This window comes from Anas platyrhynchos, chromosome 8 (assembly GCF_047663525.1).
Source record: "Anas platyrhynchos isolate ZD024472 breed Pekin duck chromosome 8, IASCAAS_PekinDuck_T2T, whole genome shotgun sequence".
NCBI lineage: Eukaryota > Metazoa > Chordata > Aves > Anseriformes > Anatidae > Anas > Anas platyrhynchos.
In genome coordinates, this window is record NC_092594.1 from 29161382 (window position 1) to 29173698 (window position 12317).

Below are 12317 nucleotides of genomic sequence, written 5' to 3' on the forward strand. Positions count from 1 at the left end.
AAAAGAATCTCATGGGAGCACGACTTGGCTGAAGCCTGACACGCAGCCAGCCACGTCCAGGCTGCCGACACCTCTCGGGCTCAGCATTTTGAACGAGGGCTGTGTGCGGCTCTCCTCCCAGCAGCTAAAACACAAACACAACTGGAGCATCTGGGCTGGCCTTAACCAAGGGAACTCATCGCAAATCCCTGCAAAACCAGGCTGAAAACCAGCAGGAATGACAGAAAATGTGATGGGGAAATTCACCTGTCATGCCCTGGTGCTTTTTTACATGGCCCTTATGGTTAAAAGGCTGAGTGAGCGACCCCAAAACCTGCTCTGGGGAGGCAGCAGGGCTGCCCGAAGGGACAACAGGAGCCAGGGTTTTGGCAAGCAGCTTCTCCCACCCGGCACCAGCTCGGAACTGCCCCTCTCCGCCAGCGCACGGGGAAGGCTGAGCCGCAAAGCCCCGCAACTCCAGCCGAGATGAGTTATGGGAGGCTTCCCCGGCCGCTTTGATCCGATCAGGAGTAATTGATGGATCTTGTTCATTCACGTACTGCCGAGCACGCCTGGGGCACCGGTCACAGGATCCTTAACTGAAGCAAAGGAACATCCCAAATAAATATGTCAACTAAATAAATGACTAAATTAGACCCGTTTGTGCATGTTAAAAGCCACAACCCCAGAAACTGGCTTTTGCAAACAGAGGGGGTGGGGAAGTCTTACAACTTCCTTGGCCGTGTGGGGACTGTAGGGGGAGGCTGTAGGGAAGGAGGGCAGAGCTGCAAGTGCCAGCATCAGCTGCTCAAACATCCCAGCACAGACCCTGTCTGGGGCAAAGAATTCTCTCTCTCTGCACAGGGCAAAGCCTGGATACTCCAGGCTTCAGCTTCCAGGCTGAAATTCAGGAACGAGCTCTGCTCAGATGGAAGCACAAGCTGGGTACACACCACCTTGACCCCCAAACAATCACTGAGAGCTCAGCCCAGCCCCAAACCCTCTGAGTGACAGGGCAGCAGCTCTTCAGACCTACAGCACTGCACTGGTTAGGAGAGGAGGGAGGGCTGCACTTGTGGATAAGGTCAGTGGTACTGACGGAGCAGTTTGGTGTGGGCTGCCTCCATTTCGATGGGAAGAAAAGGCTGGAAGCTGGCAAACATACCCAGGGGAACCTCCCAGGAATACGTGGCCATATATTCCCGTGGCCATAACACACCAGCTTTGCAAGCCCTGCTTTGACTATGGAATAGATTCTGCTTGCCCATCCCAAACGCCTGGTCCTGTAGAGATGCAGAGGGCATCATTTAGGAGCAGTAATTTATGTCACACAAGCACATTTGAATAAGGAGGTCCAAAGGAATCTATGCAAGCAGGACGCCTGTCACAGGAACGAGCCTGCAAGCAGCAGGACGGAGGCGATTTGCAGGGTAAGCAATGTGACCTGACAGCACGCTCTCATCTCCGGGCACGGCTCATCTGATGCTAGCACCATCGCTCTGAAATCAACCACCTGGAGTCACTCCTTGCAATTGCACAGCCGTCACATAACAAGCAGCCCGGCCCATGCATTTTACAGCCTTTACGCACACGTCCATGACATCCCCGAGTGGAACAGACCCCGCCGAGCCCAACCAGCATCCTAAGAAAGCTGCTTTCTATAGGGTTTCGGTTTTGATTACCAAAAGCTCAGTTTCTCCTCCCAGCCCAAGAGATTTTCATTAATACAGCTCTCAGCCCGGCTCCGCTCAGAGGAATAATTATTGTCTTGCCTAACATTTGGACGGGGCCCAGGACGAGCGAGTGCAGCATCGCTGCTGTTAGCCACAGGACTTGACAGCTACCCGCCCGGCGCAATGAATGACATCTAAAGGGTTTCCTTCCCCGGGGGACCAAAAGGCCCACGGAGCTGGACAGCCTGGTCCTTCCTCCACCCTGAGACTGATGGCAGTCCGCCCTGGGCGCTGGACAGTGGGTCTTTAATTGGAGAAAATAAATGTCCCAAATAAATATGTCAACTAAATAAATGACCCCTTTTTGCAAACAAGGAACAACCCCAGAAACTGCCTACGGAGCTGCGTGACCTAAGGACGTTCCCCATCCCCCTCCGTGCCTCTGCTCCCCTCATTTCACACCAGCACCAGAGAGACCTCACGAAGTTTTCAAAGCACTGTGAGCTCCACACTTGTGCTGAAAGCTGGGCAGGCTGGCAGCAGCACGGACCAAAGCCTCCGTCTGCCTCCTGAGCTGAAAGATGCAGGTCTGGTGGCTCCAGGCCAGCAGGGATATGGCCATCAAGTGGCTCGTCCATAGCAAAGGGTCATCCTGGTACATCCTGGTCAGTCTGGGTACACAGTGCTCCCAGCAGAGGACTGGGGAGCAGGGGGCTCTCCCTGCACAAAAAGCAGGGCCCCAAAAGATCACCCCTGCAGGGTCTCTTCCCCTCCTGTCATCTGCCGCGGTCCCATGCTCCTCAGCATCTTCTCCAGGTTGGAGTGAACGGGGCACACCTGTGGCTGTCCTGGGGAATGAAACTGCCTGTAAGGAAGTGCATCTATTTATGAGGATCTATTTATTAAGATTGCTGTTGACTTGGGCAGCTCATTTGGCAGACGAGCTTCCCACTACGGCAAAACTCAACCTCCATCACCGGGACAGCTGCGTTTGAGCAAAGAGCTCAGGATGCAGATCACAGAGTCATCTAGGCTAGAAAAGGCCTCCAAGATCACCAAGAGCAACCTATCAAGTCCCATCAGAAAACCACAGCCCTTAGTGCCACATCCACGTGTCTCTGAGATACCACCAGGGATGGGGACTTCCCTGGGCAGCAGAGGAGAAGCACCCCATTTCCCTTCATCAGCATCCGTGATGCTTCCAGCTTCTGAATGAAGTCTTGTTCCCCCCTAAACACTGAAGTTCTCGCTCCCTGGGAAGGAAGCTGGCTCTCCAAACCTTCCCATCAGCCTAACACCGTGCTTCGGGTACGGCTGGACTCGAGGATCCTTGCGGGTCCCTTCCAGCTCGGGATATTCTGATTTTAGGACTGCAAGTGATAAAGAGAAACCTGAAAAAGAAAAACCTGAAAATGACTGTGGGCTTTTCCACCCCGGGCTCTATTTTCCACCCAGCCCTGCTCCTCCGTCCCCACACTGCGGGGTAAATGGGGCCTGGAGATGCAAAGGGGAGGGGAGGCGAGGTGGGACGGCTGCATCCCTCCCGCTGCAGCCGGCTCTCTGCGAGGCGAGATGCGCGCGGCTCGGCGGTGATAAACGGCCTTGCTTTAGTTATCACTTTCCTTAAGTTAAGGAGAGCAGCCCGGTGATGGATGGGCTGGAATTCGGTTATCGGGGAAGGCTGTCAGCCAGAGGTGCCTATCTCCACACACATTTAGCAGGGCATCATTATGCGATGGCATGGAGTTAAAATATGACCAAGGGTATTGAGAGAAAGAAAGAATGGGATTAAAAAAAAAAAAAAAAGGCAAATTGAGCAACAAAAAGGAGTGTGAGGCAAGAACGTTATCGTACTAGTGACACCTTTTATCTCGGTCTGGTTAGCTAGAGCAGGGCACAAATTGGTCCTTCCTCCACTATTGTATCCTCTTGTACAAACAGAGGCAGATAAAATGTGTCACCAGCGCGATAGCATATCAATTTAACCCTAATTATCTGGGGGGTCAAACCAAGAAATAGGGGTTTCTCATTTCAACAGGTCCCTCCGCCTCTGCTCGGAGCCACCACATTAATATGGAAGGGGGAGGGCCGGCCGTAATTGATTTCCGTCACTCAGGTGGTCCTGGCGTATAAAAAATTAATGCTCGCTTCTCCCACCTCATCAGAGCTGGTTAACGTCCATCTGCTTCTGGGTTCAGGATGTCAGGAGACAAAGAAATTGGGCCACTTTCTACACACTGGGTGTATTGATATTGAGCCAGTTAAAAGCACAAGTCCCTCTTTGGGAAAGATAAAGGGACATTAAATCTTGATATTTATAGACCTGGTCGCAGCCTTCAAAAATAAAATATGAATCCACGGCCCGGAGACCTTGAGTCGTAAGAGATGTTAAGAGATGCAGAACATTTTAATTGTGTCCTGGCCAACCCCGCTGCACCGGGCTGCAAAGGAGAGGGCAGGGACACTCCTGCCCTGGGAATCCTCTGCTGCAGGAGGGCTGCAAAGCCTGAACGGAGCTGCGTGGAGGCAGCACAGAACAGCAGCAAGGTGGTACCAAATAGGAGAGCTGCCAAGACACCTTGCCCTGGCTCCACAATTCAGAGAGAGGATGGTCAAGACATGAAGGGACCTGGACCTGGTGCAGAAGCGCTGCTCTCCTTTGGCACAGGCTGGGATCTCCGCCTTGGAGAGGGTCTGAAAAGCCCCGGGTTTGCACAGAAGCCTTGAGACAGGTCCCTTCTCCTTCCCTCCCGCCTCTCTGTGCTTCCCTTCCACCCTCAGCTCTCTCAGCCACCCCCAAACTTGTCACAGCGCAGCAAGCCTACGAGCTGCACATCAGCTTTAAATATCAGCGTGCGTGAAGCAGGGACATGAGAGCAGGGAAGTGGGAACAGACAGAGCGAGCCTCCATCGCCTGTCAGGGAACACTAATGAATTTCAACGCCAGCAGCCATTGCCTCAGATGGGCTGGCGAGAGGAGGAGACGGAGGGAGAGCGAGGAGCCTTTGCAGGAGCAGCCTGCCTGGTTTCAAAGCCCCCTCTGTTAATAAATGTCACTGCCGAGCTGCTGCACAGCCCCTGCGCCGGCGTGGGGTGGGTCGGGGGGAGACGGGCAGCTGACAGCGTGAGGGGTACCGGGGCAGCGCAGCCTTTTCTCCTGCTTCATCCCCAGGAAGGAGCCAGGAAAAGGAAGCAGAGAGGATTTCGCTGCTGCATGCCATGTCCCAGCACCCAAATGGCACAGCGCCGCCGTGGGGAACCAGTAACAACCAGTAACAACCTCCAGAGAAGTGAGGACTGTGAGCCCAGCACCGCCCAGTCCCGTTACTGGGATGGAGGCTCTCTGGGGATGGTCAGAGGGATGTGGAGCCATCCGGGAACCGTGCTCTGTGCGCAGAGAGCTGCCCTCTGCCAACACAACCGCGCTCCCAAGGCTGTGCAGGGAGAAGCACCCGGCACGGGGCAGCACGCGGCAGCCGCAGCGCTGCACAACATGAAGGTCAAGGCGAGCCTGCTCTACAAATGTCAACCTGTCAGCTCCGGATATTAATGAGGGCTGACCAGCAGCTAAAATGCATCCATGCTCCATTAGTAATAAGAGAGGCACGACGCAGGAGAAGAGCACGCGCCGAGGCACCGGTGGCTCTGCAGGGCCCGGGGAGGTGTGGTGATGCACGAGATGAGCGGGGCCCAAGCAGTTGCCACACAACCCACTTCACTGGAGTGTGTTGTTATCTCCTTCCATCAATCTTTAATTGGATTAGGGTAATGAGGCCAAAAAACCCCGGCTAAGCAGCGAGGCTAATACCTGGCACTCGCAGACCTTCCTTTTTTTTTCTTGTGATGCCCGTTGTGGCCAGCACTGCTTTATGGCTGTACCAGGCGTATTTCTGCCCAGGAAGCTTAGAAGAACAGCCGAGAGCCCCAGCAGCACCACCTGATATGCCAGGACACCCACCTCCCTGCAGATCCACCCACGTGTTACAGCCACATCCCTCTTCCCTAAAGTTTTACTTAGAAATTTGGGGGGGATCCCAACCCCCAGGTTTTCCACGCTTGTGAACAGCAGAGTCTGGTACCCCAGGATGCAGCCGGAGCACTGCAATACGCTGGGAAAATAATCCTGCCAGAAAAAGTACACGGGGCAAGTGGCTCATTGGCACTCGGTCCTGCAAAGCACCGCGTGCCTTCCACTGCCATCAACCTTAATGAAACATGAAGGCATTTAGCACCGTATGAGATCTGGCCCTTTTATGGGTATCTGTCTGTGCATCAGCTAGGTGCTGGCAGAGATGCTATCTCAACATTAAAAGCGAGGCTGTAACACAGCAGGTATTCAGCTTCCAACAGAAAATGTTCATCAACAATTGCACACACATGATGCTACAATAAATCTGTGTGCTACCGCTTAACAGGTTCTCTTAAAATGATTCATAGCTCTATTTACTGGGCCTGATTCTGCTATTATGCATGCGGTAGTAAATCTGGAGTAACTCTACCTGCTGTTAGCAAGTAGCCAGCGAGAGCAAGATCGGGATTGAGCCGTTCCAGTTTTAAACAAGCACCTCATTACCATGCAGCAAACCAGGGCTCGCCGGCTCCACGGTTCAGCTGAGGTTAGGAGTGCAGCAGGCAGGAGCTCTGCACTCCTCCAGATCAGCAAAGGAGCGCGCAGGGGTAGAGCTAATGCTCTTGCAAGCCCTTCCAGACAGGGAGGAGGACTGGGAGGACTTGCCTTTGACAGCATGAGTGCAGCAAGTTGCTTCCAAGGAAAGAGAAGCTGGAAAGTCTCCAAGGCTGAGGTCACCCCCTCAGCCCTGGGAATGTGACACTACCAAAAAAAAACAAACTTAAAAATGGATTTCTACACAGAAGCTTGCTGGGACAGTTCAGCTGCTTACTAAATATAACATCACAGAGCATCTTATTAATAGCAGTGCGCAGCGTTAGCAGTCTGTGTGCACCTACGGTGTGGGCATGTTCTCGATGGAAGTCACCGGCGTGACCGGGAGCTGCAGCTGGTGGATTTCCAGTCGAGAATCAGGAAAAGCTCTTCACCGTGCAGGAAACAAAGCACCAGGACGGAGAGCCGGGGAATCTCCCTCCCCTGGAGATGTTCAGACTCACCTGGAGAAGACCCTGAACAAGCTGCTCCAGGTTGAAATTAGCCCTGCTCTGAGCAGGGGGTGGAAGAGAGATCTCTATGGAAATTGTTCTGTGATTCATGCTGCAGCGGAGCCTAATTACAAAGGCAGAGCGTGTCCCTCCTCTGGCTATATGGCCCCTTATGAAGCCTTCCATACAGACCCTCATCCAGTAACCGCCTGGTGCTCTGCACACGAGCAGTTTTAAGAGGTGACGTTGAGACTCCTGCCGCAGAATCCTCTGATCACCTCCTGAGCGCAACCAATGCCCCCACAGCGCATCGTGTCTGCGCCCCCTCAAAGCCCAAACCCGCCCAAGAATTACACTAAAATTAAACACCCTTCTCCTCCCACTGGGGAAGCATTATTCCTCCGCAGGAAACTGGAGCATTTCGAGACCTAGAGCAAGGTGGTGCTCGCGGACTGACGTGGCCTGCCCCGGTGGCTCAGACTCGCTGTGCGACGTGCAGGAGGAAACCTCGTCTCTCCCCCGCCTCGCCTGTCCTGCCCAGTAAGCTCCCACACCCTTCAGGAGCAGGGCTTCTCTGCTATGAGTCATAAACTGCTTAGTGCCTAATGGTAAAGCCTATAGACGCTTAACATAATGCAATCATGTCACTTAAAGGCCATTAGTCTCCAGCCTAAGCAGCATTTTTCCAGTCACAAAGGAGACCTGCGCGCTTTGGAAGGCAGGGGAAGGACGTGGGCGGCCGCGCGGGTCACCGGACTCGCGGCGATGCGAAGCCCCAAGCAGGATGGAGCCCAGCAGAACGGCACGGGGAAGGTTGTAGCAGCTCTAGCGACCCAACGGCGTCGTTTTGGGGGCTTTCTTGTGCCGCTGCATGCAGCTGAAATCAGCAGAAAGCCCTGCTTGCTAGATGAAAAACCTCTCCAGCACCAGATGTGGATGTACTGCTTGTAAAGGGGGCACGAGTCCCTCACCCCACAAAGGGACTGGGGCCTTTGGCATCGCATCTCCTCCCTCCCCACCGACTAAAGCAGATCATTTATCTACAAGGAAATACGCCGTTCTGCTTTGTAAGGCTGTATGGCCAGGGACACCCCCCTCCAGCACTGTCCCTGCCCTCCTTTGGCACCCCATCACCCAGTCCCCTCTCCCAAACAGCTCCTGGGATCGCCTCCTGCTCCTCTGCCCACTACGGGGAAGAGAAATCTGGTGGGATAACAGCTCCCTGAGCTCTCAGCACAGCCTGCGGGCCTGTTCCTCAGGGTGCTGAGCTCCTCAGGGTGCTGAGCACAGCTTTCCGTGCTGCTACCCATCCACCCTGCGCGAGGGGAACCAAGTTCAGCCTCCCCTTGCTCCCCAGCTCCAAGCCCGAGCTGCCATTAGTATTTGCCTCGTCGCAGGGAAGGAGCGGCGAATCCTCCAGAGCAAAGGACAAGTGCAGCAATTAGGATGCAGGGGCTGCGGGAGCTGTTTAACAGCCCGACCCGCAGGTCAGTGCCGCCGACTCCCAGCCCCTGCATAAATATTGTATGAGGAGGGGAGAGGGGCTGCTCCCAGCCACCCTCAGCGCCAGCCCTCCCCCCTCCATCGCCACGCCGCAGCTCGCTAGATGCGCCGGCACCATTATTTACAGATGTGACAGTCGGGGAAAATCACTCCCAGTAACTAGGGGAATGGCAACGGGGCTGCTCGGCAGAGCAGGAGCCCACGGGGCTGGAGACCGTGCCCACCTCCTGCTCCCCACTGTAGGGCTCAGCCCCTGAACGGGACCACGAAATGCCACCAGAGCAGGGAGCACGGGCTGCAACCAGCCTTTGCAGAGGTTGAGCAGGGGGCTGATTGCCAGCGCTGCTGAAGGACACTTCAGCCAGCTTTATGGGTCCCTATCAGCATCACTCCTACAGCCTCCCTTTGGAGGGAGCTTCCCAGCAACACGAGAGGCTTTAGAGCAACAGCCCCAGCAGCCTCCCTCTCCTGGAGAAGCAGAAGGGACTGCAGCAACCTTCCTTTTAACACATCCGATTTCAGCCTCCTCGCTCCCCTCTGGAAGCAGAGGTTTTGCCAGATGATCACACTACCATTAAGATCTCCACCAGCACAGCCCTGCTGCCAGCCACCCCTCTATGCTGGATGCCAAAGCCACAGCAGGCAACGTGGTTTAGACATGGCCCCCACCTGAGCAGCTCCTCTGCTGTACGCTCAGCTTGCTCCTGTCCTCTCCTTCCTCTGCCCACTCTTGCTGCACGCTTGCTGTGCTGCTCTGCACAAAGGCAAACCTGGTTTCAGAATCGCTGAGGCTGGGGGCTGCCAGGGACAAGCAGCAGCGTCCCCACACATCCCGAGGGCACGCAGCTCACCAGCAGTCCTGCCCAGGGCTGCGAGGTGGGGAACGCAGCTTGGACACGCTGCTGCCCCCAATACCCCTCCAGAAATGCCTCCGCTGCTTTGTGGCTGGCTGCTGAATCCGAGGCAGGCAGAAGCCCGGCCTTGCCATTCTCAGCTTTCCTCAGCTCCCTGTGCAATTAATGGGCTTAATTATTGATGGCAAAGGCAGGGATGGGAGGAAAGAAAGAAAAAGCCAACGAGAAGGGAATGATGTGGGGGTGGCAGGCGCCAAAGGTCTCCGAAGAGCTTCCCTCAGCCTAGAGCAGAGAAAGAGCCCCTAGCCGCTCCGCAGCTCCCACGGCCCTGCTCTAATGCTCCCTGACATGCCTCTGAAGACAGCGAGCTGTTTGCAGTCACCACCGTGATTTGTTAGTAATTATTTTCACGGTGTCACATTGCTGTCACTCTCTTAACAAAGAGACAGGCAGCCCGAGGCTGCCTGCGAGAAAGAACCAGCAGAGAAAAGGAAGTGTCAGGCACCCAGGGATCCTCTTTGCTTCCCGGGTTTCAGAACCAGAGTCCTCAGCAGCTTCTGAAGGAACTTCTGAGGAGAAGTGGCAAGTCAGAATCATCTCCCATCCTCGTCACAGCAAGAGGAGTTAATTACTTAGCCCCCTCTTAATTTCATCTTACCTGGATAACCCGTGCAAGACCCAGGTGCTCAGAGCCCCTTAAGCCACCAATTTGCTTCAGGTCTGCAGCAACCACAAGAACTTTGGCAATTGGTGACTTTTAGCATCCTCCTTGCAAGCTCCAATTTCTTTTCACATGGTCGTGCCATCAGACTGCGCTTCCGAGGCCCAGCAATCCTGATGGCCAAATCCCCCCTCTGCGCACACGTTAACCCCTCCACACCAGCCCCATCCATTCCGTCACGCTGCTGGGCTCCACGGGGCAGCAACGTTTCACTTGGCATTTTGCACCGCCAGGCATCTCGTCAGCTTCCTCCCACCCGAAACACACAGCCTCATGGCTTGCCACGTCTGGTTTCTTACAGACCTCCCCCTTGAAACTCCCAGCAACCATGGAGCTTGCTTGGGCCCCCAAGGAAGGGGAGCTATTTTGGCACCTGACGTGTCACACAACGTAAGGACAGAGCGATGAAAGGCTGAGACACCTGGCCAGCCAGCCCTTAGAGCACCTCTGATCTGTGTGCAGAAAGCAAGTGGGTTTCCTCCAGAGCAATTCCAAGTTTGACTTGCAGCAGACAAGCATTCTTCCCCTGCCTGCTTACCGACAATGCACAAGGGTCATTCCCCGCAGCCACGGGGAGACTGGGGTTTTGATTCACCCTCTGAGCACAGGGAGAGTTTGGAAATCTGAAGCCTCACCACCTAAGCAAAACTCTCCCGCAATTACCTGCATGGAAGAGCACTGACTCAGAGGGCAGCTCCTTTTCAGGGGTCCTTTTAATAACCCAGAATCGGCACATGCATGCTGTGAAGAATTAGGATCGCCACTGGGAAGCTAAATGGTCCATAAAACGTAACTGCTCTCTGGTACAGGGAGCTCAGCGAGCTGGAGGAGAGGTCTCAGCAGCTTCCCATTGCCTGGTCTGCAGGGGACATGCAGGACCCCACACGGGGACGGTGCTGAACCCAGAAGGATGCTGGCATTGAGACCACCCCAACACCCAGAGGGGAAAGGGAAGCAGGGATGAGCGAGGGGCACCTATGGAGAGAAGACCAAGGGATGTAGGTGCTGGGCAGATGGGAGGAGAAAAGCCCTGCTCAAAGAGAAGCAAACAAAGCTGGTGGGACCCAGGTAGGACAAAGTCCTAGGCTGCAAGAGCTTCCTGCACGTGGCCCTGCTGGCACAGCGCACTGCATCCTCGTTCTTCTTCCCACCACCTCCTCCGTCCTGCTCTTCTGCTCTTCCACTCCTGGGGAGTCAGTGGCCGGACAACGCGTGGGAGAATACGCTGGAGGGAAAATACCAGGGCTGACCTCAAGATGGCCCAGTAGGTCTTTGCCAGCCAGGAGCTTCAGGAGGAGAGGGACCGAACCCATCCAGGAAAATGGCTCCCACCAGGACACAAACATGCAAACAAACAAAATGCTTTCCAGAAAGCTACTGCATCACACAAAGCTTGACTAGAACAAGACGCAGCTCCCAGGTTGGCAGGGCTTTCAAGCAGAGCCCTCTATCCAGAGCAGCCCCAAGAGTGCTCCTCCCAGCTAGGGCTTTGGGCAGGCAGCGGTGCCAAGCCACGACCACTCTGCCTCCGCTTGGAAGTCAGAAGAGCTGAGATCCAAAGGGGGAGACCTGACGTTAGCCCCAGCATGGAACACTACAGCTGTCCAGAGCTAGGAGAATTAAGCTTTTTGAGTAATAAAGAAGAGTTGTGCTTTATGAAGCCACTCCTCATGCCACAGACAAGAAAACCCAGATGACAAAGAGTCTTCCAGTGGTTTATCCTCTACTGCCCTCAGTCAGCCAGCTTTTCACCTCCCCAGGCCACAGGTAACCATAACGCTGATTGCTATTAGAGGCCTCTCCTACAAGCACAGAGGGCCAGGGGTGTGCTTTTTACCAAACGCCCATTATAAATCCACTGGGTTTGGAGCCATTTTGACTGAATTCATTACGACACTGGACCCAGAATTCACCTGAGATCCTGCTGCAGAGGGATTATTCTTCCTGACGGTACGGGCAGACAATGCTGGGACAGATGGCTTTGCATTCATCAGTGCAATTGTCCAAATATAGCCTGAGTTACTTTACCCAGGAATGGAAACATTCACCTCCTGCATTCATTACCCCACCTCGATGGCTCGTTGCTGGAAACGGAGTATTTCATGCAATGCCCATCTCATTTCCCCTACACTGCAAATTCATTCCCAGTTTCTCCACCATCTTTCACACTATTTCCAACTCCTTTGCTCCTAATTCCCAAGCAGCAGAATCCACACTCCTCAGAGCACGTCAGGCATCACAGCCCAATAGATCTGTGCCAACCACAGCTCCCACGGTGACAAACATCTTTGCTGTGATGCCCCAACCAAGAAGCAGACCCGAAGGTGACAGTCACTTGCACGATGATCCCCGTGCAAAGATTTCATGTTCAAAGCTTAATGCAAAGGCACCCGCAGAGCCACACGTTGCAGAAGGGCTCGAGCAACCAGCACGGTTCAGACAAAGGCAGGAACGGATGACAGCTGGGGACCC

At 54.5% G+C, this 12317-nt stretch overlaps 1 protein-coding gene across 3 annotated transcripts in view; it reads right to left on the reverse strand.

Annotated features, from left to right (window-relative positions):
- Positions 1-12317, reverse strand: part of ERI3 (ERI1 exoribonuclease family member 3) — a 109116-nt gene that overhangs the window by 62972 nt on the left and 33827 nt on the right. The window lies entirely within an intron of this gene.